Source organism: Rhipicephalus sanguineus, chromosome 10, assembly GCF_013339695.2.
Source record: "Rhipicephalus sanguineus isolate Rsan-2018 chromosome 10, BIME_Rsan_1.4, whole genome shotgun sequence".
Classification (NCBI taxonomy): Eukaryota; Metazoa; Arthropoda; class Arachnida; order Ixodida; family Ixodidae; genus Rhipicephalus; species Rhipicephalus sanguineus.
The window spans coordinates 53778422-53804080 of record NC_051185.1 but is presented as its reverse complement, the minus strand read 5'-3'; positions in this window follow the sequence as shown (position 1 = coordinate 53804080).

Genomic DNA, 25659 nt, shown 5'->3' with positions numbered 1-25659 from the left:
GAGGCGAAAATGCTATAGTGCCCATGGGCTTAGATTTAGGTGCAGTGTAAAAAACCGCAGGTGGTCGAAATTTTCGGAGCCCTCCACTACGGCGTCCCTCATAAGCATACGGTTGTTTTGGGGCGTAAAACCCCAGATAATATTTTATTACTTGAGAACCATCAAGCATCTTTTTATTGGCACCAAGGCCAGAGCGTGCTAAAACCAGCGCGCCGCGCTTTTCGCGTTTCCTTCCATCCCGCCTCTGCATGTTTTTACGTGCAGACCAGTCGGCGACAATAGCGAAGTTAGGGATACAGGCGAATTCCAAACGATAGCGCGCACGGAAGGCTAACACGGGGTAGTGTTATTGGACAAGACAGCCCAATATATTCCCACCATCCGAGGCAATTCGAACCTACACGGCCTCAGGAGATAGCGTCGCACGTGGATGGCGTGTTATCGGCCACCGATCAAGAGAAACGGACGTGGCCTCCAACAAGATGCGGTTTCTCGTTGAGGTGGTTACATGTACTACAGAACATGTGGACGCGTTACGAGAAAGGACACGTACACACTTTTGCTTGTCCCGTGCTCTAGCTGTTGCTATTATGCCGTAAAACTCGGGGAACGTACTTTCGGTAACAGCGAGTGACGTTCGACCCATTCCTGCAAGGCGCTTCCGTTTTTCCCTTGACTCTGCACACACGTTCGCGCTCAGGAAACTACCGACACGTGGCGATCGCACTGCGTTGTTCGTTTGCAACACTGCGGGGTTCTCATATTCGCGTGACAGCTGTCCTATCGGCCTTCGTTTGGCATTGTTTTGCGAGAACGCATGCACACTTTCATTCCTTTGTTTTTTCGCGTGTTTTTAACAAGCGAAGCTTGTTACGAGTAATATATTTCGATGTCACGATGGGCGGCAGCGGCGGTGGTGTTGTACACAAGAAAAACGTGCGCTGTAGAGTGTACAGGAACGCGGCGCCACGAAGGCGCGCCAGTAACATGCGGATTTGCATGCGCCATTTTCCAATAATCGATGCTCTCTCGATCGTGGCTTTGTCAGCGACCAGCCGTTTCTGATATGGCAATGCGATCTTTTACCGAGGTGTCTTTTCATTTCACGTTGCCACATTTCATTGTTGCCTGGATATGAACGCATGATCGACGCTGTTGCCTGTAGCAAATGAAGGGTTGCTCTGCTAAGCACGTGGATGAATGGAGGAAGATCCAATGTCGAGCACGGACGGAGGGAAAAACGCCGGGCCTGCGCGGAAAGCGCAGGACAGTCACAGCGAAAGCTGGAAGAGCGGCATTTCTAGAGCCCTTTTTAAGCTCTCTTGTGGCTACTAATACAAGCACACTAGCGACGTACACACTACGCCACAAATCATAGTTTTTGTGAAGTTCGGAAGCACGCACCAAGACATTATTCGTCATTCTGCGGAGAAACGAGGTACCATCTGTAAGGCATTATGTACACTTTGTTGATGTGACGGTTGATGACGATGTAGAATTATGGCTGAGCCCTTTAAAAAGCTTTGGAAGCGTTAAACGACCCCCTAGTTGTGTAATTCGCGTTGTGTGAGGCCCGGTCGTTATTTAACTCTCCCACCACGCTTTATAACATACGGTAACGTGACAAAGAGAGAGAGAGAGAGGGGGAATTAACTTTACTGAGACCCTCAGGAAATGGATCATGGGAGCCTTATGGGCTTCCTTGGCAGCCATAAGAAGTGCACTTGCGAGGAATACCCTACGCTATAAATCAATATAATTTTTGTGATGTAGGGGAGCAGCCGCTATGCAATTTTTCGTCATGATGCGTAGAACCGTGGTACCCGCTAAACACCCGTAACTCATTATATGCACTTTGTTGATGCTGTGGCTGGTGACGATAAAGAATTATGGCAGAGCCCTTTGTAATGAGTTGGAAGCATTCAACAACGCACTCGTTGCGCAATTTGCATTGTGTGACGCCTGGTTGTTATTTCACTCTTCTACCACACTACATTACATATGTTAATGTGGTTCCTTCCCCCACATGAAACCTGTAAAGGGTCTTTTTGCAAAGCAGTTTCAAGCACAGTCATGACTCTGAGGTAGAATACTGGGCTCCCACGCAGAGGATTGAGGTTAGATTCTCGTTCCATCCTGGATATTTTTCTTATTGCGTTCTTTTTTTTCTTATCTCGCGCGATAGTGGTTACGGACACCGGCGGCGGCAGACAACTACGGCGCCAAAAAATACCCTTGTTGTGATCTCATAAAAGCTTTCGCTGTAAAAGCTAAGAGGAGTACTGCGCAATCAGAAAGAAAGAACGAAAGAAAGAGAAGTAGTACGTCAGGTACACACTAATCTTCTCTAGCCCCCATTTTCCAGATAGAGCGCGGGGTCCTGACTTTTTCATTTCGTGATTTCAAACTTTCGCATCGCAAGCTGAGAGAAAGATATGCGCGAGCACGAAGTGAACTGTATTAAGTGAAATGGCACGATAACTACAAGATTCTTTCATTTACAGTATAAAACACGAGGAACGAGAGAAAAAGATTATTTGAGGCAGCTTGACGAAGCTCCCCCCCCCCTCAATACAAATCTCAATGTAAATCACAAACCATCACGAAAGGCAGATAGCAAAAAACGTTTACTAAAATAAAGAGACATACAGAGGGTCAATAAGGCTGTACTTTGAATATTCAGCAAAAAATATGTATCAATTAAACGGTGGCCGTTCACACAGAGAAGAAAGAAATGAGGACAGCGTAACTGGTCAGCGAGGAGCGCATGAGGAAGACCAAATTTATAGGTTTATTTTCGTGTTTGCAGTGAAATATATCATCATTAAATTATTAGAAAGAATTTCAAGCGAAAGGGCTCTCTGGTCAGGTGAAAGGCACAAATGAAGAAGTTGCTCTGGGCGACCGAATTGCTAGGTGCTCTCCTAAAGAGCAAAGTTGTGACGCGTAGAAAGAGCGAATCCAAGAGTCTATAGATAAAATACCGTCATCGGAAAACCACTCCTACAGACGTCGTTTGTGCCATCAGCTCCTAACGCTCCTCGCTCCGGTGCGCACATTACCGGGTGGAAGGCGCAGATTTCCAGAACCGTTAACGTGAGCTCTGGGAAGAAAGAAAAATAACGTAACGTCAACTCTACGTTGAGAAAAAGTCAATCGAGACACCGGAAGCGCGGCGTATACTTGAGCGTCTGACCACCTTCGTTCAATAACGCCTGCGCGTGAGGAAGCGCTTTTTTGTTTCGCGGAAATGTGCAGGGAAAAAGAGAAAACAAAGAGGAATGGAAAAGCCGAGTCCATCTGTCAGTAGTAGAGCCCGATATAGCTTTCTGCAATTTTTAAGCAGATGGACTCTTTAACATTAGCGCTTTAAAAGCGACTTCATGACGTTTTTAAGAGGACAGCTCGTGCGGACGATAATTGAGCGGTGGAAAGTTAACGAAACGAAGTAGACTGTAGTCGACGCCGAAAAAGTAGGAGTGATGGGCCTTTAAACAGACCCAAGGAGTTCCACAGCAGACAACAGATAATCTTCACCGCTTACTTGTTAGGAGACAATTGCGTAAAATATGAATGCATTGATTTCAAGGACTGATTACAGGTTTTCTGCCACTTAGAGAACAGTTTTTATTCTGAGTTCGTTCTGGTTTATAGCGGAATTCGTCGAAACTGCCACAGCTAGAAGAAGCACCAAACGCACTCTGTAGAAGCGGTAAGGAAGTAACGGAACGTTATATGAGTTTCCAGAATGTTTTAGATATAATATTTTAGGTATAGCTCAGCCGGTACTTGGACACGCAGCCAGCCCGAGGCACACATAAATACAGTGCTAGCGAGGAAGTGACCGTTGGAAGTTGCCGTTCTTCGTGTGAGCTGTGTGTGCGTCCATATACAAAATAACTGTACTGCACTAAACAGACTCATTGATAACCCACCCAAAAACCCCAATTCTCAACACTGATTCACTGCAGACTTAGAGTACATCCATGCTTTAACTGTATTCATTTTAGCTCTTCGACGGTAGCACATAATTTCTTCGCCAGTAGTGTACCGATAATTTTGATTGCGCAATGAGGACACCACGCCGCAGAGGCGCTTGGACAAATGATGGTTTTCCTACACGACGATTTTCATAGATTGATGCTTGCATATCAGAAAGGTTCAACTCCCCTTGTGGTCTAAGCCCACAGCTCTGGTGTACTCATAATAATTTGTGCATTATTACGTGCCAGGGCTTAAAGAGTGTGGTTAGCCATAATAATTTGGAACAATGCATTGTCGGCTGTATTGAGCTCCTTGCAGATGAATTTTGCACAGACAGATTCCAAAAATTAGCTACGAACATTTTTTTTTTCTATATGTAACATATCACCACATATAAATGTCCAGAGATAATTGCAAACCCAACGTAACGAACAGCCTAAATGTACGACACGAGCGCTAACTTTCAAGTGATTGCTTATTTCTGGAAAGCACAATATTTCGGACCACATACATCATCCACAACAAAGACGAGCGGCATCCAGAAAAGTCAATTCACTTTCAGTTAGTGCAATATTAAAGCAGCTGAAACAGATATCACTTGTCTTCCCTGTCGGGGTCGATTTGACAGTTTTGCTGTTATCTTTATTGACATTCCTGTATACAACCAAACATTCTTTAAAAGTAGGCGCACAGCCACTATCATTGCAGCGAACAGAAGCATTTCCATCCAGATAACGACCTAGTTTTTGGTTATGCTCTCTTCAAGCATTTCCAAGCTCAATTCAAGCATTTCCAAGTCTGTCTGATGTAAACATTACTGCATATAAACAGAAGGCGATGAACCACGTTTGTAGTGCATGACAATATATTTAACATGCTGTGCCCTGATTGTTGGGCTACGGGGTTAATAAGCGAGCCTCATGAGAACTTGTACGCTGGAGTATGGGTGTCAGGAAATGTCCGCATCATCTAGCGCTATGACCAGGGTACAAAGTCACAGAGACCCAATGTAGGGCAGCAAAATATCGTCGCTAAGCATGCTATTTGATCTCCTGCTTTTCGTCCTCTCGGCATAACAAAAATGTGCGTCACTAGCTAATAGGATTACTGAGGCCTCCTCTTGCCATCACAACAACGCGAAGGTGCCATTTGAGATGCCATTGGTTATCGGTGTTCCAACAATGCCCTCTGCACCGATCACCGCCAGGCCATTCGTGAGCCCTATCGATTTGGTTGGCGCCGACTTTCTCTTAGTTTGTCTATGTTCTTTTTTTCTCTATATCTATCTGAACATACAACCTACTGAAAGGAGGCGCCCATCAAGCCGTTGTGGAGGCAGATGAAAGCGACGCTACGGTGCTAATAAATTAGCATAAAGAGTGTTTGTACGTACACCGGAGTATGGGCGTCACAAAATGGGTAGCTCACTTATGGTCAGAATTGTCTCCGAAGCCGAAGTTCGAGCGGTGACCTTGGCAAGCAGAGGCCGTATCAACAAGCTCGCTTCCTCTTTCCATGCCTTGTTCGTATCGCATTTCTCTTTCGTTTAGAACCACAGCTGAGTCTCTGCTACCTATTACTCCAACATCGATATATCGATTCCTGTTTAAGCGGTGCTTCGCATGGTCCACGGTGAAATGAAAGGAAACATCGCCCCAACCCCCACCGCACCCTTCCTTGTGCAGAAAAAAAAGCGCTGATAACAAAATCAACATACGTTCGAAAACGAAAACTTTTAATGTTTCAGTTTAGCTACGTATAAGTGGCACTAACACATTTTGCAGGCTACTTGGTAACTGTAATGATTTTTCTGTGGGCCCCAGTGTTCTTCAATCATACCTGTTGAAAAACTCGGTTAAGAGTTGTTAAGAATCGCACGCTTTGATCAGAATGTCTAAAGAGACCAATGCAGAAGGAAATTTAACGCGATTGCGTTAAAGAGATCGTTTCGTAGAAATTCCGGTGTCGGCATCGACGTTTGTGTCGGCGTCGGCAGTGGCGTCGTTGGCTGTGTGCGAAAAATCGCGTTGTCCGTAAGCAATAATTCTAGATGGATAAAAACAAATAAATAATAAAAAATCTTCAGTCTTAGCGAGAAGCGAACCGAGGCCTTCTGCGTGGCAAGCAGGTGTTCTACCACGGAGCCATGCCAGTGCTTTAAACTGCTTCGTAAAAAAAAAAAGTTATAGGAATTACGTGTAGTGGGGTCGTCTCCTTAACACATGTAATATTGCGTGGCAGGATTGTAGAATTGCAGCAGCCGTCTAAACATGTGAACTGCGCAACGAGTACGTGGTTTGAAGATGCCTACCCATTATAAAGTTCGCAGCTGCGCGTAGGTGCGCGTGGCACCTTATGGAGGCGCAATTTGCAAAAGGAAGAATTATGGCGTAGTGATTGCTTCGCAACTGTACTTGCAGTAGACATTATAGGATATTCTGAAACGGCCAATGTTACGCGCACGAATGTTCCTTTCCTTGCGGCACTGTTCAAGGCGATGCGTACGGGGCGGTGCGTTCTACTCTTGAAGACAAAGCTCAAGCATCCTCAAAGTTCTTAATATATTCAAGGCAAGGAGATGTAATGACACTGTAGGATGTGTCATGCACCTCTTGAGATGTTTTGTAACCGTCTTTTGCCTAAGAGCTACCTTCAAAATAAAATATAGAAAAAAAGAGCTCGCGCAATTAGAAAAAAAAATGCGACGCAGGAGTACGCGTGGCACAAAGAATTCCGGAGTTCTTGTTAATTTTGCATAAGGACATAAAAACAAAACTAGAAAATCATTCGTGCCAGAGCCCAAGAAGGCGGCGCCCTTCAATCTAATATCGCCCATTCGGGCGTGGTTGTAATTCTCACTGATATAGATATCGATTGGCTGACAATTTTACTCATATTTTTTAGCCACTCTGTCTCTGAGTACACTCCCAAGTCAATTAGAGTCGAATGCGCTAACGACCATTCCCCACAGAAATTAGTTCAAGATTAAGCCAACAGGTCTGCTTCTTGTCACGACAACCCACCGCATTATTAATGAGGCACTCAGCAGCCGCGCCTACAATGCGCGTCACCGCCGAATACGGAACGAAATGCCAGCGTGAGGCGCTTTTTCGCGCTGAACTCAGTGAAACCTGTCGAAATTCACGCTCTACGTAGTATCACTAATTAGGACCTTCGTTGTTTGGGTGAGTGTTTTGCTCGTGCCGCATCGAAGCCACACCCTAAAGGGGGCCGCGTGAGCGCTGACTGCTCACCGAACGTTAGCAAAGAAATTGATGGACGATATGGTAAGACATAGAAAGAGGCACGGATCTTATATTAGAGAAAGAAAAGTTCATCACACTCCGAAGAATAGTCAGATAAGCTGTGGTTCTGCCAGGCACACGTGACGTACAGGAATGTTTCCTGGTGGTTTATTTGTATTGTAAGTGCTCATTCAATCCAGGAACCGGTCACGAGACCTTTTGCAACTGTCGATCAAGCAGTGATCAATGTGACCGATCATCACACACCTTAATGCAGCGGTCTAAAGCTCATCTCAGCTAGTGAGCCGCAGTCGTGACATTTATACTCACAAGGGCCAGGACAGTGCACATGGTTGAAGAGCGAGGGGGGGGGGGGGGTGAACAAAATGTCCCGTAACGCTGCCATTTGAAAGAACGCCTTTCCCACCATATCTCGTACATGGCTCACTTCTAAAGGGAATTTGACCTCAGGTTTCGAGAAACATATCAATGCTCGTCTTCACAATAACTAAATACTGGCCGCCAATTCTGAAATATATAGTTTTCGTTCCACGGCGTTGTTTCAACTCATAGTAGCCGGACAGGCGGCCTCACGCAAACAAATGCTTGAGACCAGTTCCATCTCTGTAGCTTATCCGAAGAAAGCGTTGTCAATCGCAATAGGCGCGAAAATAATGCGAACACCATCTAGCCACAAGTCACAAAACTTAATTCCTTGCGAAGGCGCGGGCCGCTAGTGAAAGCTCTAGGACCACATGCGGCCCGCGGGCCACGTGTTTGAGGCCCCTAGCTTGGTGCGACCTATACCCGTAGGCACACTGAATTCGCGCCGGTAGGTGATGCCCTTCGCAGCGTAAACTAGGTTGGTGTCCCATTCCTGTGACGCTTGGATGATCGGAATCTTGGGAGTAAAGTCGCGCAAGTGACCAAAGTGGTTACTTGCGACTGGTCGTGCGACCAGTCCTTGGGAAGTATGAATTAGCTTGAAGGGTAGAGGCTCGAAAGAAGAGATGAACTTTACGTTACAAACGAACTCTTTGTACCAGCCGTCGTCTCTGGTAGTGCGTATTCTGGTATTTTAAAATGTTCAAAATGTGTTGCATGGCGTTGCGTATTGTAACATTTCTCGTGGATGGATCACTTCCTTCACTTGTGAAGATGGCATGAAGGAAGAAAGACGCAGCGCTGGAAATGCGTAATCATTCGGGTAGAGTAAATTTCGAAGTGTGGATGACAGTATCTCGGGGAGAACAATATCGGTTACCAGGATCTCTTGGTAACCAATACACAATAAAGAACGACATGTACTGAGGCCTGTAGACTCATCCACACGGAAAGAAACTCCTTTACATGGCGACAGTAAAGCGTCTACATGAGCAAAGAGCGACAATAAGTGCTGTGTGAATAGAGATGGTGATGACTTGCGATGTTGCAGGTATTTCCGCATCACTAGGTGTAGTTACTGCTTGCGTATCCAGGTGGAGTTGTCTTGACGGTCACTTACTACCGTCGTTGTTCATGGCAAGCGCGTCAGTGGCGTCAAAATAGCTGGTGTCAATCGCTGGAGTGGGCAAATGGGGTTCCCCACTTGCGCAGTCCAGTGAATTGCGTGGTTTTATGTGTACATTAGTTCATTTGCTTTTGTGTGTGTGTGTGTGTGTGTGTGTGTGTGTGTGTGTGTGTGTGTGTGTGTGTGTGTGTGTGTGTGTGTGTGTGTGTGTGTGTGTGTGTGTGTGTGTGTGTGTGTGTGTGTGTGTGTGTGTGTGTGTGTGTGTGTGTGTGTGTGTGTGTGTGTGTGTGCACCAAGCTGCTCAGAACGAGTGTACGGGTAACAGTTCTACTTGCCTTAGTGCTTAGTTGTTTAGTTAGTGAGAGCTAAAAGGTGTTTGGAGAATAGTAGCGAAGTGCTCGGCAAATATTCCCTTCTTTCGCGTGCACCAAAATGAAACATGACGGCTAAAAAGTGCGCAAGGAACAGTTAACTTATTAAAATATATTTCACATGAACAGTTTTCAAAAGAGATCTTGCACGCTAACATAAGGCCTTAATATCCTTAATAGATTTGTGCTGGCAATATGCCAGCACGAGCCTTGTGTCCTTCATGTCAGCAGAGGGAGTATACTGTATATTTATAGACATTTTTTTTTTCATTCCAATTGTCGTTAAATACATGCTGCAGACATTTTAGATGCGAATGTGGGGCGTACATTGTGTTTCAAATTATGTAAATTGATATAATTGTGTATCTGTAACACGAGTACGCATTGCGCATTGTAATGTAAGAAATACTTATTACATTGTCATATGCCAAGTATGCGTTGCTTCTTTTCGGAAGTCTTCCTTCCTAAAATGTAACCAGGGCCGGAGCTCTTGTCAAGCTGTTTGAAAGTGGCTTTTTGCTCCAATGCTGACATTTCTTTTTTTTTTACTCGAACGACTGAATGCCTAACGTAAAATGTCGCTCTCTGAAAAAAATATTCGATGAAAATACTGGAGGGTAAAATTATAGTACACACTAACAGCATACGAGGTCCAGTGAGAAAAAAAGAAGATATATAGCACAAGCTAGATAAAAAAGAAAGTGGGCTCTCTACCAACGAACCATCTACGTTAGCACCTTCATATTTTTTCCCGAGGAGTGAATATTTCACGACAGAAATAGAGAGCTCAAATTTGTTTGTCTTGGCGTCTATCCTTCCAGAGTGGCAAAATAAAGACGTCTTTCGTGAACACTAATGACCATCCTTACGCTGTGACATAGTGGGTCACAACTCTTGCCTAATGGCTGTCTTAAGCCCTTGGCGGAACTTGGTGCTAAAAAGATCGTATGCTGTTTTGGGCGACGTGCAAACATACCGCCATGTTTTTTTTCTTTTGTTTTCTTTTTAAATCTCGCACTACTACGGGAGAAGTCGTAAGTCTTATTTCTAACGCGAACCTAGGCGTACTCTGTTGCAAATGTCTCATGACACTCGCGTTTATTTGTTTATTTTTCATGTAATCGGGTTTCACCCACAAAACCTGTTGCCACCGCTCGGCACAGGACGCGCCGCAGTGTTTGAGAAACTTCTGCTTTATTCTGATGAGATAGCGAGCACGACCCGAGTAGCCGAGTTTATTCAGGAGCTAACGCGAACCTATAGGCAACGGTGGAACTTTAGCTCATTCATGTATAAGAGAAGACGCGTTCCGCCGACGATCAGATTACAGAGCACCGACGTCTGTGTTTGCCGCTTGCGCTTATGGCTTAAATCAAATCGGTGGTGGCGGTGGTGGTGTGCGGCGTGACCACCATTACTGCGCATGCGCAGACCCTCTCCACACACCTCCTCCCCACTCCCCCTCTCCTCTCCCGATCTCCCCTTTCGCCCTGTCCCCTCCCCTCTGCACTTCCCTTCTCCCCTCTGCCTCTCCATTTCCCCTCTCCATTCCACTCCCCCTCTGAAACGCGGGCTCGACATGCCGAAACGCTGCTTCGCATCGCCTCACGGTCCCCTTTAGCGGGAGATCGTGTGATTTTTGTTCTTCTACTGGGTACAAGTTCACCCAATAAATCGTTTCATCTTTACCGGCTGCGCTTTGCTTTCCTTACCATCACAACCGTGTGATAATAGAAAGTAAATAATTCCTGAATGGTCACCGCATACGCGTTACTGTAGCTGGCATCTTTCCCACGCACCAGCTAGTTATTTTCTCGCATAATCGAAAACTTTTCGAAAGCGTTGGCTGTTCAAACTTCGCCATATCTTTACCGGTCCAATTCAACATTTCAGAGTATTCATAACGTATAGAATTGCACGGCGCGGTATACAGGACGAAACACTTGAAGAAGCGCACACGGACAGCGCATTTCAGAGTATGTAGCATGGCGCTCAGTTTAATTCGTTTATTGGTTATAAGTAAAGTACACATCTGTCTAGCGGCAGCATATCCGGATAGGCTTACCAGGCTTTACGCGTTGAAAGCAACACATCCACGAATTCCGTTTTGTTTCAAACAAAGAGAGAATCTATGGCAGCGCATAAGAGTTTATTACATCATTTGAACAAGAAAAAAATCACACCAACCACGACAGTGATTTAGACGTTTGCTGGAAAAACTCCGCACGGTTGTGTTACGAATTCTCTCGTCTCATGATTCTAAGCCCCATGAAATATACAAACCTACATAAATATTTGTCCGCATGCCGTTTACATACCATTTCGTAGGAAAACATCATGGTATGTTTGATGAGAACAGGAGCTGAGGCATGGGAAAAGATATCTGGCCAGGTGATAGAGGACCTAAATTTATTTGAGAACCGCGCTTACGAACACATAATCTGTAAGGAAAATAAACATGCTCTCTAACCATTCTAACGTTCTCAATAACCATAACACGTTTCCAGGCCTGAAAATAAGAGCTTCTACTTCAGATAATAACGTCTACTTTCTTGCATTCGTGAACTTTCCTTCATGTTAGACAGTACAGGGATGGTGTGTAAATGGCATCCATGTAGTCTGTATACATATCGAAATTTTATATGTCGAGTTTTTTTGCTCGAACTAAAACGCGCAAGACAATGGTTGCATACTCTGCGTCCCTGTTTTTTTTAATATCTTGATCAGGCTCTGGATGTAAGAGTTATGTGAATACTTGGAAAAATTATGTAGTAATGCGAATGAGCGTTCAAAAAAAGGGTCATTCAACGAAAAAATGGCAGAAAACATTATGGGAACGTCATAATACCAAAATAAAGAATACTTTGAAAACATCACATGAATAGTCGTACTCCAGTAGCCGATTTCAATACTCCAAAAGCAAAAAATAAAATTCATCCGTCCATTTCTGTCACTGACTTTTATGAATCATACATGTATAATTCACAGAAGGAAACCTTACTCATTCACTAGAAACTTGTACGGACCCAGGATACAAACCAGGGCCAGCACTTTCCCAAGGCGGTCGCTGCTGAATATGAGTGAACCAGTTGGATTTCAAAAGTAAAAAATATTACAAAATACTAAAATAGACAATAGGGGAATGAAAATACAGTAAACAGCCGCACATCAATAGTGATAGTGAACATCCACACGTAACAAGAATTACCGAAGCAGTTCTCTTGAAGAATTCACGCAATTGCACCTCATTCTCTTGGACGCTCCTACTGAAGCAGCTTGACTATTACATGTGTCATAGAAATATGAAGCTCTAAAATGCCGTTTAGTTTCGCTACAGTTGGTGAAATATTCATACGCAGAAAGCACCGACGGTATAGACGGAAAGACAACCGGCCAAGTGGCTGTTGTCGTTGTCGCCATTGTCGTTGTTTTTGTTACTCGGGGACACTGACACATACCAGCAAGAGATTATTTAGCACTAGTTAGGGAGGAAAGAAGGAAATTCTGAAAGGAAAGAAGTGATATTGCTTTTTTAGCGCAAGAAACGACACCACAAGAAAGAAGACAGAACACAGCGCTGTGGTACGCCAACTCCATTTTTTAGATGCGAAACATCTTATGGTGGAGTTCAATCTGGTGTGCGGCGTGACCACCCTTACTGCGCATGCGTGAACCCTCTCCACACACCACCACTCCACTCCGCCTCTCCCCTTTCCTCTCCCCTCTCCCCCTCTCCCCCTCTCACCCTCTCAACTTCCCCTCTCCCCTTTCCTCTCCCCTATCCCCCTCTGGCCCTCTCCACTGCCCCTCTCCACTCCCACTCCCCCTCCTAGTTTAAATAAAAGGCTCGCGTTAGGTCGTACACAAGCTCAGTCCCTGCGCCGGCTGCGCCGGTGTCACGAGTTCTAACGTCAACGTCGGCGCCAGTTGCAGTAATGCCTTAACGCCTGCCGAGATCGCGGAGAAGCGGATGGAGCAGCGGAAGGCTCGACGCGCGGATGCGCAACGTAAATCGCAGCGGACCCCGAGCTCCGGGCTAGGGAAGCCCAGCACAAACGGCAACGTCGGCGAGAAACTGCTACGGATGAAACGCGGGCTCGAGACGCCGAAACGCTACTTCGCATCGCCTCATGGTCCCCTTTAGCGGGAGATGGTGTAATTTTTTTAATCACATCAACGCTTCAAGGTCGAAGTGAAGGCGCAGCTCGAGCTCCTAAACCACGCGGCACACGGGTGGTTTTCTTTTGGTGTTATTCATGTGCTTTTTTGTGTACACCCTGTCTTTATCCCACGGGTCCCTTCCCATGAGGCATTTAAGCCTTTCGCCTTAAACTGGTGGGACGTTCGCTCAAACACAGACTTACTGTGGCAGTGCACGCTCTACAGGCGGCACTAATCCTACGTAAACAGGAAAGCATGAGGTGTACGTCAAACTTTGCGCATTGTGAAATTGATGTTTCTGCGAAAGCCAACAGGGCATCGCTTTATCGTGTAGGTTTCCGCATGTTTCTTATATACAAAGCGTTGAGCTTAAAAGTTTGATAGTCGAGAGTTTGAATAGTTTCATTAAATAGGTTGAAGCATATGCCGTTTATATATATATATATATATATATATATATATATATATATATATATATATATATATATATATATATATATATATATATATATATATATATCTTTGGAGCCTTCCTTTAGACACTTAAACGAAGGCCGGGCCTCGTTGAGGACGTTAGCAAACAACGCTCTTTGAACGCACCATAGTTCCTTTGTTTTCTAGATTTACGCGAACCGCATTGAGTACAACATATGGTACAAATTCTTACAAACCGCGTGGCGTGTGCAGAGAGCTCACCTAGCCCGGAAGTGTTTTGAATAAGTACGGATCTTGAAGAGACGGCCTATAAGGTGTTCAGTGCGGCGTCCATTTCAACAGAAAAAGAAGCAGATAACATATGGGTCAGATTTTGTTAGCGATACTTCCGGAATGTACGGATGTCTTATCGGGGTCCACTTACATTATGTTTGCAATATATAATTACACAAGTTGCGTCTAGCGGCAAACAGCGTAAAAACGTCTTAATAATTACAATCAAGACCCAACGCACTGCCACGTGGAAGAAGACCATCGACTCATTTCCGCATTTTCGGGTAGTGCCGAATGGATGACCCCATAGCATGAGGGAGTTCGATCATTTCTTTCTTTCGCACTGTCGCAGACGGTACAGCGATGCGTAGGAAACAGGATCGTGCGGTTGACACGAGTGAGCGAGCAACACTTAATTACCGCTGCACGAAAACATTAAGGGCACGCACGAGCAAACAAGTTTACAAACACACATACAGACACACGTGCGTACCTGTGAGTGTGTGTGTCTTGGATTCGCGGTCAACTTTGTGTGCGTGTTTGGCTCCTGGTACGTTGTTGCACTCTTGTTTGCGTGTGCGGGTGTATGCGTGTAGGAGTACACCTTTATGCGCATGTGCGTTATATGCTCACATATGTTTCTTTGCCTTTGAACTTGTGTTCATATGCGTGCATGCGTGCGTTTTGACGAAGGAACACAATTGCCAAGACATAAAATCAATAAACGCTGACATTGTCGGAAGACCTGAAACGTGCTCACTTCTCGGAATACTTTCTGATGCTCCGTCAGTTCAAGAGTGAGTATAAAATCTCCTTCGTGCCAATTCTTTGCCTGCTTTGCACTGCTATACTACAAACGTTCACTCAAAGTTAAAAAAGAACGCCTTCAAATAAGATGAAATGGTTGGCATTTCTCATTGTAATTACGCTAGGAAGCTGTAGAATATTATTCATACGGATAGCTAGTTTTGGCGAAAGCGCTTTCGCAACTATTAGCTCAAGTTCATTTCTTTAGTTGCACGCAAAAAAAAGGACAGTACCTCTTGTCCCTCTTGTCATCTGCGATATAAAGAAAAATTCACACCATGCACGCACGCCACGAACGCAAGAAAAATATGCCTGAATTATGCCAAAGGCATCGTATTTGACTTCTAACGCATGCATTACCATAAATCACCATGACTGTCACATAAAGGACCCACTTTTAAATAAAAAGAAAAGTTATTCGGACTCGCTCATCATCTGTGCCCGGCGAAGATAAGCTGTTTATCATGTACGACACTGCTACTTGAACTGATTTCAGGGGATTCTTTAAAACGCTCAGAGAGTGCCGTATTTACAGTAATATTTATTACAGTTTAACGTCCCAAAACCAGGATATGATCATGAGGGACGCCGTAGTGGAGGGCCCCTGAAATTTTGACCCCCTGGTGTTCTTTACCGTGCACCAAAACTTAAGTACACAGACCTCTAGCATTTTCGCCTCAATCGAAATACGGCCGCTGCGTCCTGGCTTCGATCCCGCGATATTCGTGTGAGCAGTCAAACACTATAACCACCATGGCAGTTATCGATCGGTGTTCAATACCCAATAGCAAGCGGTTGCGATCCCAGCAAGCCACCGTAATATAAAAGGAAGCGGGCCAATCAAGCACTCGTATTGCAAACGTTATCTACCAGTGTTCCGTTTTCGCCCTGCCAGCTAGGCACAACAAAAAACCATTTCCACGTATGTATGCTCACCGACAGCCGCGTAAATACACGAAGCTGTGTTATACCCGCAGTGTCATTTCTTTCCAACTAAAACAACAAAACAAAGTACACCAATAAAAATGTAACACTGCAAAATAAAGATCAGATAGAAGTCAGTGTTCTGTTTGTTTTGCTTTGCACTTTTTCCTATATATGTGCGGTGTGCTGTACGCCGCCATGAATTAAAACTAACTCATGATTACAAATGAAGCAGCGCACGACGACAGGCACAAAAGGAACGATAGGGACACCGCTGCACTCACAACTAGTATTTCGCAGAAAAGCATGGTTAATATACAACAACACGGTGTACCACGTGCTACAATGACGTTCAGGCTACATCATATTTTCTAAAAAGCACACTTCGCAATCGCTCAAAGTTATCGATGCTTGGCTAATGCAGTAATCTTTTCTTTTTGCGATGTGGAAGGCCTCGATCACTTCCCTGGTCACCTGATCTCTGTGACTGGAAAGTATTTCAGTCTCAGAGAACAGCGGGGAGCAGCCACACTCCGAACAATGCTGCCTTATGTGTGAGTAAGCATTATTAGCTAATGCTCTCTTGTGCTCCGTCAACCTTGCATTTATGCAACGGCCAGTTTGGACGATGTACATCTTCCCGCATGACATGAGCAAACAGTACACTACTGCAGTCCTGTACTCAACAAACGAAAAAACGTGCTTGACAGAGCACCGAAATCTATCCTTTTTGTTGATCGCCTCCTATCCAGCCTGGCGCAGATTATTCCTAGTCTGTCAGGAGCAGAAAAAACAACATGTACTCCATATCGGCTGCCTACATTCTTCATATTATGCGATATACTGTGTGCATAGGGTATTGAGACACATTTCTTTATCTTTTCTTAAGAATTCCTATCTTTTTGAGGCTGCTCCATAGATATACCACTGCGCACATGACGAACCAACTTCTGTGAAGTAGGGGCTTCTCTGATCTTGGACTATATAACCAGCTCACATGCTCAGGCTTACTCTTCTGGGCATTAAAAGACCGTTAAGAACGGCATAGCCTACTCATGCCTCCGTGCTGCCTTGGCAAAATCTTGTCCCCACAAAATTAATGATAGTTTCAATAGGCAAGTAGATAGATTGGCTAGTGCGGGTTACGAAGAACATGTTCTGCGCAGATCAGCACAGAAGTTGGTTCGTCATGTGCGCAGTGGTGTATCTATGGAGCAGCCTCAAAAAGATGGGAATTCTGAAGAAAAGATAAAGAAATGTGTATCAATAGCCTATGCACACAGATATCGCATAATCTGAAGAATGTAGGCAGCCGATATGGAAAACATGTTTTTTCTGCTCCTAACAGACTAGGAATAATCTGCGCCAGGCTGGATAGGAGGCGATCAACAAAAAAGTATAGTTTTCGGTGCTCTGTCAAGCACGTTGTTTCGTTTGTTGAGTGCAGGAGTGCAGTAGTATACTGTTTGCTCATGTCATGCGGGAAGATGTACATCGTCCAAACTGGCCGTTGCATAAATGCAAGGTTGACGGAGCACAAGAGAGCATTAGCTAATAATGCTTACTCACACATAAGGCAGCATTGTTCGGAGTGTGGCTGCTCCCCGCTGTTCTCTGAGACTGAAATACTTTCCAGTCACAGAGATCAGGTGACCAGGGAAGTGATCGAGGCCTTCCACATCGCAAAAAGAAAAGATTACTGCATTAGCCAAGCATCGATAACTTTGAGCGATTGCGAAGTGTGCTTTTTAGAAAATACGATGCAGCCTGAGCCTCATTGTAGCACGTGGTACACCGTCTTGTTGTATATTAACCATGTTTTTCTGCGAAATAAACTAGTTGAGAGTGCAGCGGTGTCCCTATCGTTCCTTTTTTGCCTGTCGTCGTGCGCTGCTTCATTTGTAATCATGAACTATCACCAACTCGCCCAACTTTCGACATTACTAAAACTAACTCGCCCAAGCTTCTGCTCTTGTATACAGGATTTATATCAATCATCCATAGTTAAGCATATTAAATGCTCACTGAATTCAAACGTAAGTCGAGGAGGGTTTTTGCAAGCCGATTTTATTGAAATGCGTTAGACTTGGTTAAAAATTCGCCCCGCCACGGTGTTCTAGTGGTTATGGCACTGACCTGTTTAACCGAAGGTCGCGGGATCAAATCCCGGCAGCGGCGCTTGCAATTTCGATGGAAGCGAAACTGTTTGAGGCCCGCGTACTTAGATTTAGGTTCACGTTAAAGAACCCCAGGTGGTCAAAATTTCCGGAGCACTACACCACGGCGTCTCTCATAATCATATCGTGGTTTTCGGGCGTTAAACCCCAGACATTAATATTATTATTATGGTTAAAAATTGAACGCGATGCCTTAAACACGTCGCCAGAACGGCGTTACCACAGTGCTAACCAGAAACGCACCTGCGCTTCGTCTTGCTGACTTATCGCGAAATTTAGGCGATCCGATGCAGTGTGTTGTGTCGATATTTTTTGTTCCTTGCCGATTTTCATGCATAATTTCGTCTACTTCAAAACAGAAGGACGTGAGGGTGTTGCGCGATACGCGAAATTCGCAACTGCATTTTCTTGCGCGACGTGCCTAAACTGCAAGACAAGATGGCTGCCATCAACCCCTCAGAATTGCAAATAAGACGTCATAGTCTTGCTACACTCGCAACACGTCACGTCATTCTTCACATCAACGTGGCTTGCAAAGCACACTCACGCTGCTTTCAGGAAGTCTGCATTACCCATAGAGAAAGCACGACAATTTTGAGGCGAGCAATATAGAGTTTGCGGAATTTCGCATATTGCATGTTCCCGGGTGCTCTCTGTTTCTTGTTTTTATATGCACTTCATGAAATATTGATGATGCTCACGTTCTCGTCGCTTTTGCGGAAGGACAATCGCTACAGAGCCAAGCTGTCGTAAACATACTACTTCAACTTGTTGCGTTGGTCTTTCGTGTTTCACATTTATACGTGATCACCTTGTTTCTATGAATAACAAAGTTCTGGCGGAAAGCGTCCGCTTGACAGCAGCTTATGACGTCAGCGCTGACCGTATGAACATGGTTCCAGAATAAAGTATTGCGTAAAGAACTACAGTGTCGCTATAAAATATCGGTTGAGTCACTATTGCGAGCGCTTTAATACCGTGCTAAAAGTTGGCGCCCATGACCTAAAAATCTCGCTTACAATTTATGCATGAAAACACACCCTAGCCTACCATGGCATAGCGTTGCGGCTAGCATGTCACGCTGCTAGGCTGTCAGTCACGCAGCCGCTTTTCAATAAAGGTATCATAGAAGAAAAAAAAAAGGCACGCGTATTTAGGTTGAGGTGTTTATTAAAGATCCTCAACTGGCAAAAAATTTATTCGGAGTCTCTCATTAAACCTTTGGAAGTTATATCAGCGGGTGTTGTCTCTGTTAGTCCTGGTTTTCGTCGCTGTCTTAGTGGCTTTATTTATGCAATCTCAACAACACTCTAAGAAGAAAAAACGAGTATGTGTTGCTCTTTTCGGGCATTCCCGACTCTCTATAAAGACACACGTAAACTCTTTCTTGGATTCCACGACTCTCCGACGAGAGTTTAATGACCTCCAAAAAGAGTTCGTTAGTCCCTTTATAAGAACTGGTATATGCGGCAAGTCTGCACCCAAGTAAAGTAGTCAAAGGATTCCTTTATTTTCTTAGAGTGAAAACCAAGCTTTGACCTTTCTTGGCAGTCATGGTTCGGCAACGTTCTGGCGGCCCCTTTCTTTTAGGGGCGAAGCTCCTTAAAGCGGCACCCATTCGTCCCTCGTAGTGCGTAACCAGTCGTAACGCTAGTACCAGATCTTTACCTCCAAGGTGGTGCCGGTGGGAGATTTCTCCTGTGCGTTGTTGCACAATAAAAAATTCGTAGCGTGCGCGTTAACTAAAAGCCGAATTCTTCTGTCTCTCATAACCCATTAGCAGCCATTGGCATGTTCCAGTAGGAAACGTTAGTAGAAGTAGAAGTGTAAGTGTTAGCTAAAAGCCGACTTCTTCTGTCTCTCATTCCCATTAGCAGCCATTGTTTACCTCCAAGGTAGTGCCTGGTGAGATTTCTCCTGTGCGTGATTAAACAATAAAAATTTTGTTCAAAACGCCGTTGATTGATGAAATAAACCAACGAAAGACGCCAGATGTTTTCTAAAGCAATGGTTTTCTAAACAATGAAAATTCACAGAGTACATGTAAAATTAAAGTGAGCTGCAAGTCGTCATAACTATCATCGAACCTTTAGTATAAACGCGCCCGATCTCACGTCGGTGATGATGTACTGGGCAGAATTCACGGAAGATTCACGGTTTACCGATGAACCTCCGCAGCTTCGCCCACTCATCATCATTCACTCCGTGGATATGCTGTGATTTTTTTCCTACGCATAATCAATTACATACGTGATAACATTCCGAAAAAGTGACAAGCGAGACACGCGCTGTCGTGAAATACGAAACTTAATATCGCGCAATCAGCTTATTCGCTCATTGTATAGAGCTCGCTGTGCCGTATCGATTTGGCTCCAACAGCTTGAACAGGAGCGGCATCGTAAAAAAAACGTCAACAAAAATACTTATGACTTGAATATTACGCGGTGTAGGTGTTACATCAAGACCACAAAAAGAGATATATTTGCTTCCACAGACCATTCGAAAACCTCCCGAATTTTCACCGACAAGCCCATGGAAAATGCAAAGGTTTTGCACCACACGTCCCAGACGCACAACTTATGAACCTTAAAATAGAAGAATCGGTGTGAATCTATATGTTACCACATCCCACAATGATAAGTAAGGGCTAAGTCATCCGTAGTTATTGGTGTTTATTAAAACCGTAACGAAAACACCTTTTTTTCTGTAGTACACTTTATCTGACTTTTCCGACTTCCTTGGCGCCGACAGAAAAAAAAGAACGACGTGTTTAAGAATGTGCCGCGGTGACATGAAAAAAAAAAGAAAGACTGATATGTGAAATAATTCGGAGACGCGCAGATGGTATAGCTATGCCAGACATGATACAATGCATATGCAAACTTTGTCATTTCTTAACGTGTTCGAGAAAATGTGATAGCAGTTTATTCTTCTAGAGATTATTGTCCCAGGTAATTGGGTAATTGTGACACAGACATATTTCTTCTGCAAAAGGCAGGACGCGCGCCTCGCCCTTCGCCACTCAACCTTATCTGCGCGAGCGTAAAAAAAAAAGTTAAGTGACGCTTTATTACCATCAAAGAAAGTTGTCAAAGAAAAATCCGGCATGCAGTCAAAAAGGTATCTAATTGAAAAACAGAACGGCCGTCGATATTCTTGGTTGATTTAAGCGCCTCGGTAAAGTTGTGAAGGCAATAATTAGTGAAGAACTTGACTAGGGCTTCTCCGGAAAGAAAGAAGAAAGTATGAGCCTGTTCCAGCATAGGTTCGTGCTTAGATAATTGGAAAAAACAAACGGTAGACAGAGGGCACGCAGCCATAAACATTCTTGTGCAAGTCCAGCAAGCGCTATTCATGGCAACCAAATGAACAGAACTTGCGGTGACTTTGTCCATCTATAATCGCCCCTGACAAAAGCAGGCTACGTTGGCAATGATCGCGCCACAACGTAGTTTGGGCTCTAATAGTGTGCAGGGTCAGGCGCAGATACCTAACTGGCAAAAAATGTTTTCGCTAGCGGCGGCCTTCGAATAATAGCGAGGCAACTGACCGTTAGTTGCAGGCTTTGCTTCAGTTCAGGTTCGCAGGGCAGCACTTCGCCAGCCAAGAAGAGCACCAGCGACAAAGGCCCTGCAAGAATGGAACGATATCTTTTCAAAACGTTGAAAATAATAAAACATGCTCTATAAACGTTAGCAGCAATCGTTGATGTCGTTCAAACTTACACGTAGCTAAGTTACACCACGGCGCAGCATTTGCCTCGCTCACACGCGTTTGCTGAAGTGTACAGCGTAAGTGTCCACCGTTCGTGCTTCAGCCTTGGTAATCTACAGTCCAATGTTGCGCATGCGCAACGCCGAGTTAATTGTTCAAAGACAGAGTGATCGTGCTGTTAGCTATGTCACGGTTCCTAGGTAGAAGCCGTCGGGAGGTGTTGCTACTGCACATTTGTCGGCAGATAAGACGGTAACAATAATATCTGGGCCTTTAGGTGTCAAAACCACGATATGAACGATAATATCCGCGGCATCAAGTGACATCGTGCACGTCAGTAGACTCAAGGCCTACTCCAGTGTGTCTGACCCCTAATTTTAAAAGCTCCGGGACGGTGCTTTTACCGCCGGGGGTAATGCTGCGGACAGTCAACAAAAGACGAATAGGCAGAAGATGACGACGACGATTTGGAGACTGTTGTGTGCCGCTGCCTTGCCCGAGTACTCTCCTGAAAATACACTTGTTTACAGTCCCTAGTCTTCGTCTCTTCACGTAACAATATTATGAGTTCCGCCGTAATGGAGGACTCCAGAAATTGCGACCATCTGGCGTTCATTAACGCGCACTGACATTGCACAGTACGCTGGCCCCTACCATTTCGCCTCCATCGAAATGCGACCCGAACGTCGGGGGATCAAACCCGCTACCTTCGAGTCAGCATCCGAGCACCGTAACCATTGTTCCATCGCGGTGGACGTAGGCAAATGAGTCACTGGTGAAGCAGAAGCCGCAGGAGCCACATGGTACGCTAGGATGGAAAACTGGGCGAGTTGATTTAGCGTGTTCAGAGGTAAAAGGCACGGATACGATGACACACATAAGGGAGATGCACACTCATCGTAGGTCTTGTGTGCTCTTTTTCCCGCACTTGTTCCTTCGTCCACCGGCATTTTATAGCATCCTACGGTGCCTGACGCAAGGTTTTTCGGGCAGAACGAAGTAAATATTACGCAATCCATGTTACTATGCAATATATGAGTGATACCACTTTCTGGCTTGAGTGACAGGGCAACCTTGAAGAGGCGCTACAAAGTGGCCTAATGGCACATATATCCGTATAAGTTATAACGTTACATACCCAGTTATTACCTAATACTCAGTCTGCACCAAACGATGTGCTAACGGTCGGACTGTCATAAGTCATACCTACGCCCTTTTTAGGCAACACACCGTAACTTTGTGAAGTAACACACACATGCACATATATACATATATATATTTCTCTGTGTGTCAGTGTACTGATCCTCTGTTAAGCCTTACCGGCAGCTGGCGCAATACTTCTAAGGGCAGTTGAGGTGACGGTAGCTCATTCAATTTTCTAAGTTTCTTTTTGGAGCTTACAGGTTCAATGGTCATGTGTCGTTCTCGGAAGCCTCGCTACCGCCATACCGAAGATGCTAAATAAACACACTGTCTCTTCTCTTTCGTGCCCATCACAGCGCTGCTCTAGCTTTGTCTACCGGTCACGTTGGCAGGCGGCGCAAATGGATCGTAGCGAATGCGGTTGGCCGGAGAAAGTGGAAAAGTCCATAAAAATGGAGCGCGTTTGTCCTCTTGAAGTAGCTGTTGCAAGGGACCGCGGCCACATTTGCCGGTATAATCCATGTTATGATCCCCTCTGTTGCAACGTTTCTTCCCACTGACGGGACCCCGTTCCGAGTGCTAAACCCTCTTTCAACCTAGCTTCTGGAGAATAGATAGATAGATAGATAGATAGATAGATAGATAGATAGATAGATAGATAGATAGATAGATAGATAGATAGATAGATAGATAGATAGATAGATAGATAGATAGATAGATAGATAGATAGATAGATAGATAGATAGATAGATAGATAGATAGATAGATAGATAGATAGATAGATAGATAGATAGATAGATAGATAGATAGATAGATAGATAGATAGATAGATAGATAGATAGATAGATAGATAGATAGATAGATAGATAGATAGATAGATAGATAGATAGATAGAAATTTTTCGATAACGTGCTCTGAGATGTGCGCTTAGTGTATCACCTGGCTTGCTGTTTCAGATGTCGCGCTAGCAATATGGTGGTACATGCATCGCAATCAAAAATGTGATTGGAAAACTTCTTTTCCAAATGTAATTGGGAAAATATCGTTTCCTCTTTCCTAGCGAAGTTTCGACAATGAAGGAATATTTTTTTTCTTAATTATTAAGAAACATGATGTGTTGTAAGCAGAATATGGTTCGACATACTTCCCTACTTATTGATCATGATGAAGTGAAGTGTTCTAACATGCCATGTGAAGGCCGTTTTTATGACACACACAGAAAGTGTTACGTAAGCAAATTATACCGAACCTCTCGATTTGAGCAGCTCTGACAACTATTTTTCTCGCTGTAGTACGCTTTCTAGTCTTAACAACGTTCCACGCCATGTATCAAACGAAGTACAGACCGTGGTGATGTTATTAAGTACAATACCGAAACTAGTACGCACATTGCTTGCATTTTACCAGCTTTAGCGATAGTCCACTTGTTGATCACTCGCTACAAGGTGCACCTGTTTTGATTGTGGTGCGTTTATGCTTACCTACTGCGCAGCACTTCAACGTGTTGGTGCCCCAAAGTCGAGACTACGGTCTTTTGAGCGGAAGCTATGCATACGGCATCGAGGACAACAATAGGTGCTTCTGTACATATTTCTCTCAACAAATTTTTTGTGTTTATTGCAGCCTGCTTCTTGCTCAGTTACTGTCAACCTACCTTACGTTTCCGTTGCGGAATAGTTTACGACATTGAGTGCAGACGTTAACGTTGATTAATTGAGGGAGGGTAAGGGTGTTTTACTTATGAAAGGCGTAATTGAAAACCACCCGTTGGAATAAACGGGCGAAAAGAAACGCAGAAGCAAAGAATGAGGGGGACAGAATCCCGTGCACATTTGGGGGAGTGCCTCAAGACTACAGGCGGCTGCACAGACCTGCTCACTTTACGTCAGTAGTGACCTTGTGGCTACCGTGCCTTCGAGACACGGTACGCCATGTCTACGGGTCTAGAATTCTCGGCTACAGCTCCAAATGATCAATTCAGAGAGCTGTAGTTATAGCAAACAGAGCAATTGCTGACTATGGCATAATGAGACGAAAATATTCGTCACAAAACCGCGAAAGTATGGTTAACGTCCTGGTTTACTACTCCGTGTATCTGGTACAGTTAAGAGTAATGAGCATGCTTCTCATGCATGCCTTTTTTGAGGACGATAACAAAACGTTACAGGCGAACACATCTGCATCTTGTCATGAGCAAGTTCCACGCGATGCGCGCAATATAATTATCTTCCACTACAGCGCTGCTCTATATTAGGCCTCCAATATACATGCGCAGACAACAGTGCTTTCAGAGGCTGCGTGAATTTCACCACACTGTACTGATTAGCCACCACAGCTGCTGCGCGTTAGATCAGTAGTTAACGCACTCGATTTTCACATTCAGATTGCTCCACTGACGGCAGTTGCGGGGGTAAATTTTTGGATTTCGTCACGATGCTGCAGGGCGAAGCTGGGGTGACGAAATGGCCTAGCGACGACAAAAAGCCGTAGTTTTAAATTACTGGGGCCGCCAAAGGTCGTCGTTAGCGTGACAGCATGGGCGGATGGACAAGGAAAATCCGATTTTGAGCAGCTAACTGCTGTCCGGGAAAAAAAAAAAGGAGGAGGCAGCATTGCGTCAGACAACCGACCTTCACAAGCCAACGTACTCTGGCACCGTTCTTTTCTTCACAGTGCCGTAACGACGCATTACGCGCACAAGGCGCGCTAAATATGCGTGCGCGTGCGCACGGCGTGTCTAGCTTGATTCTTGGTAGGTTCCAATTTTGGTGGGCGCTGGAATTATCCGCCGTTGTTTTCTGCGCGCCGCTTTTGAGGCGTTTTAGTTCATGACATCAACCACCTCACAAATGTTAGAAAAATTTAAATTGCCTGTAACCTTCTTACCATTCGCGCAATACCGGGTAGACGCAGAG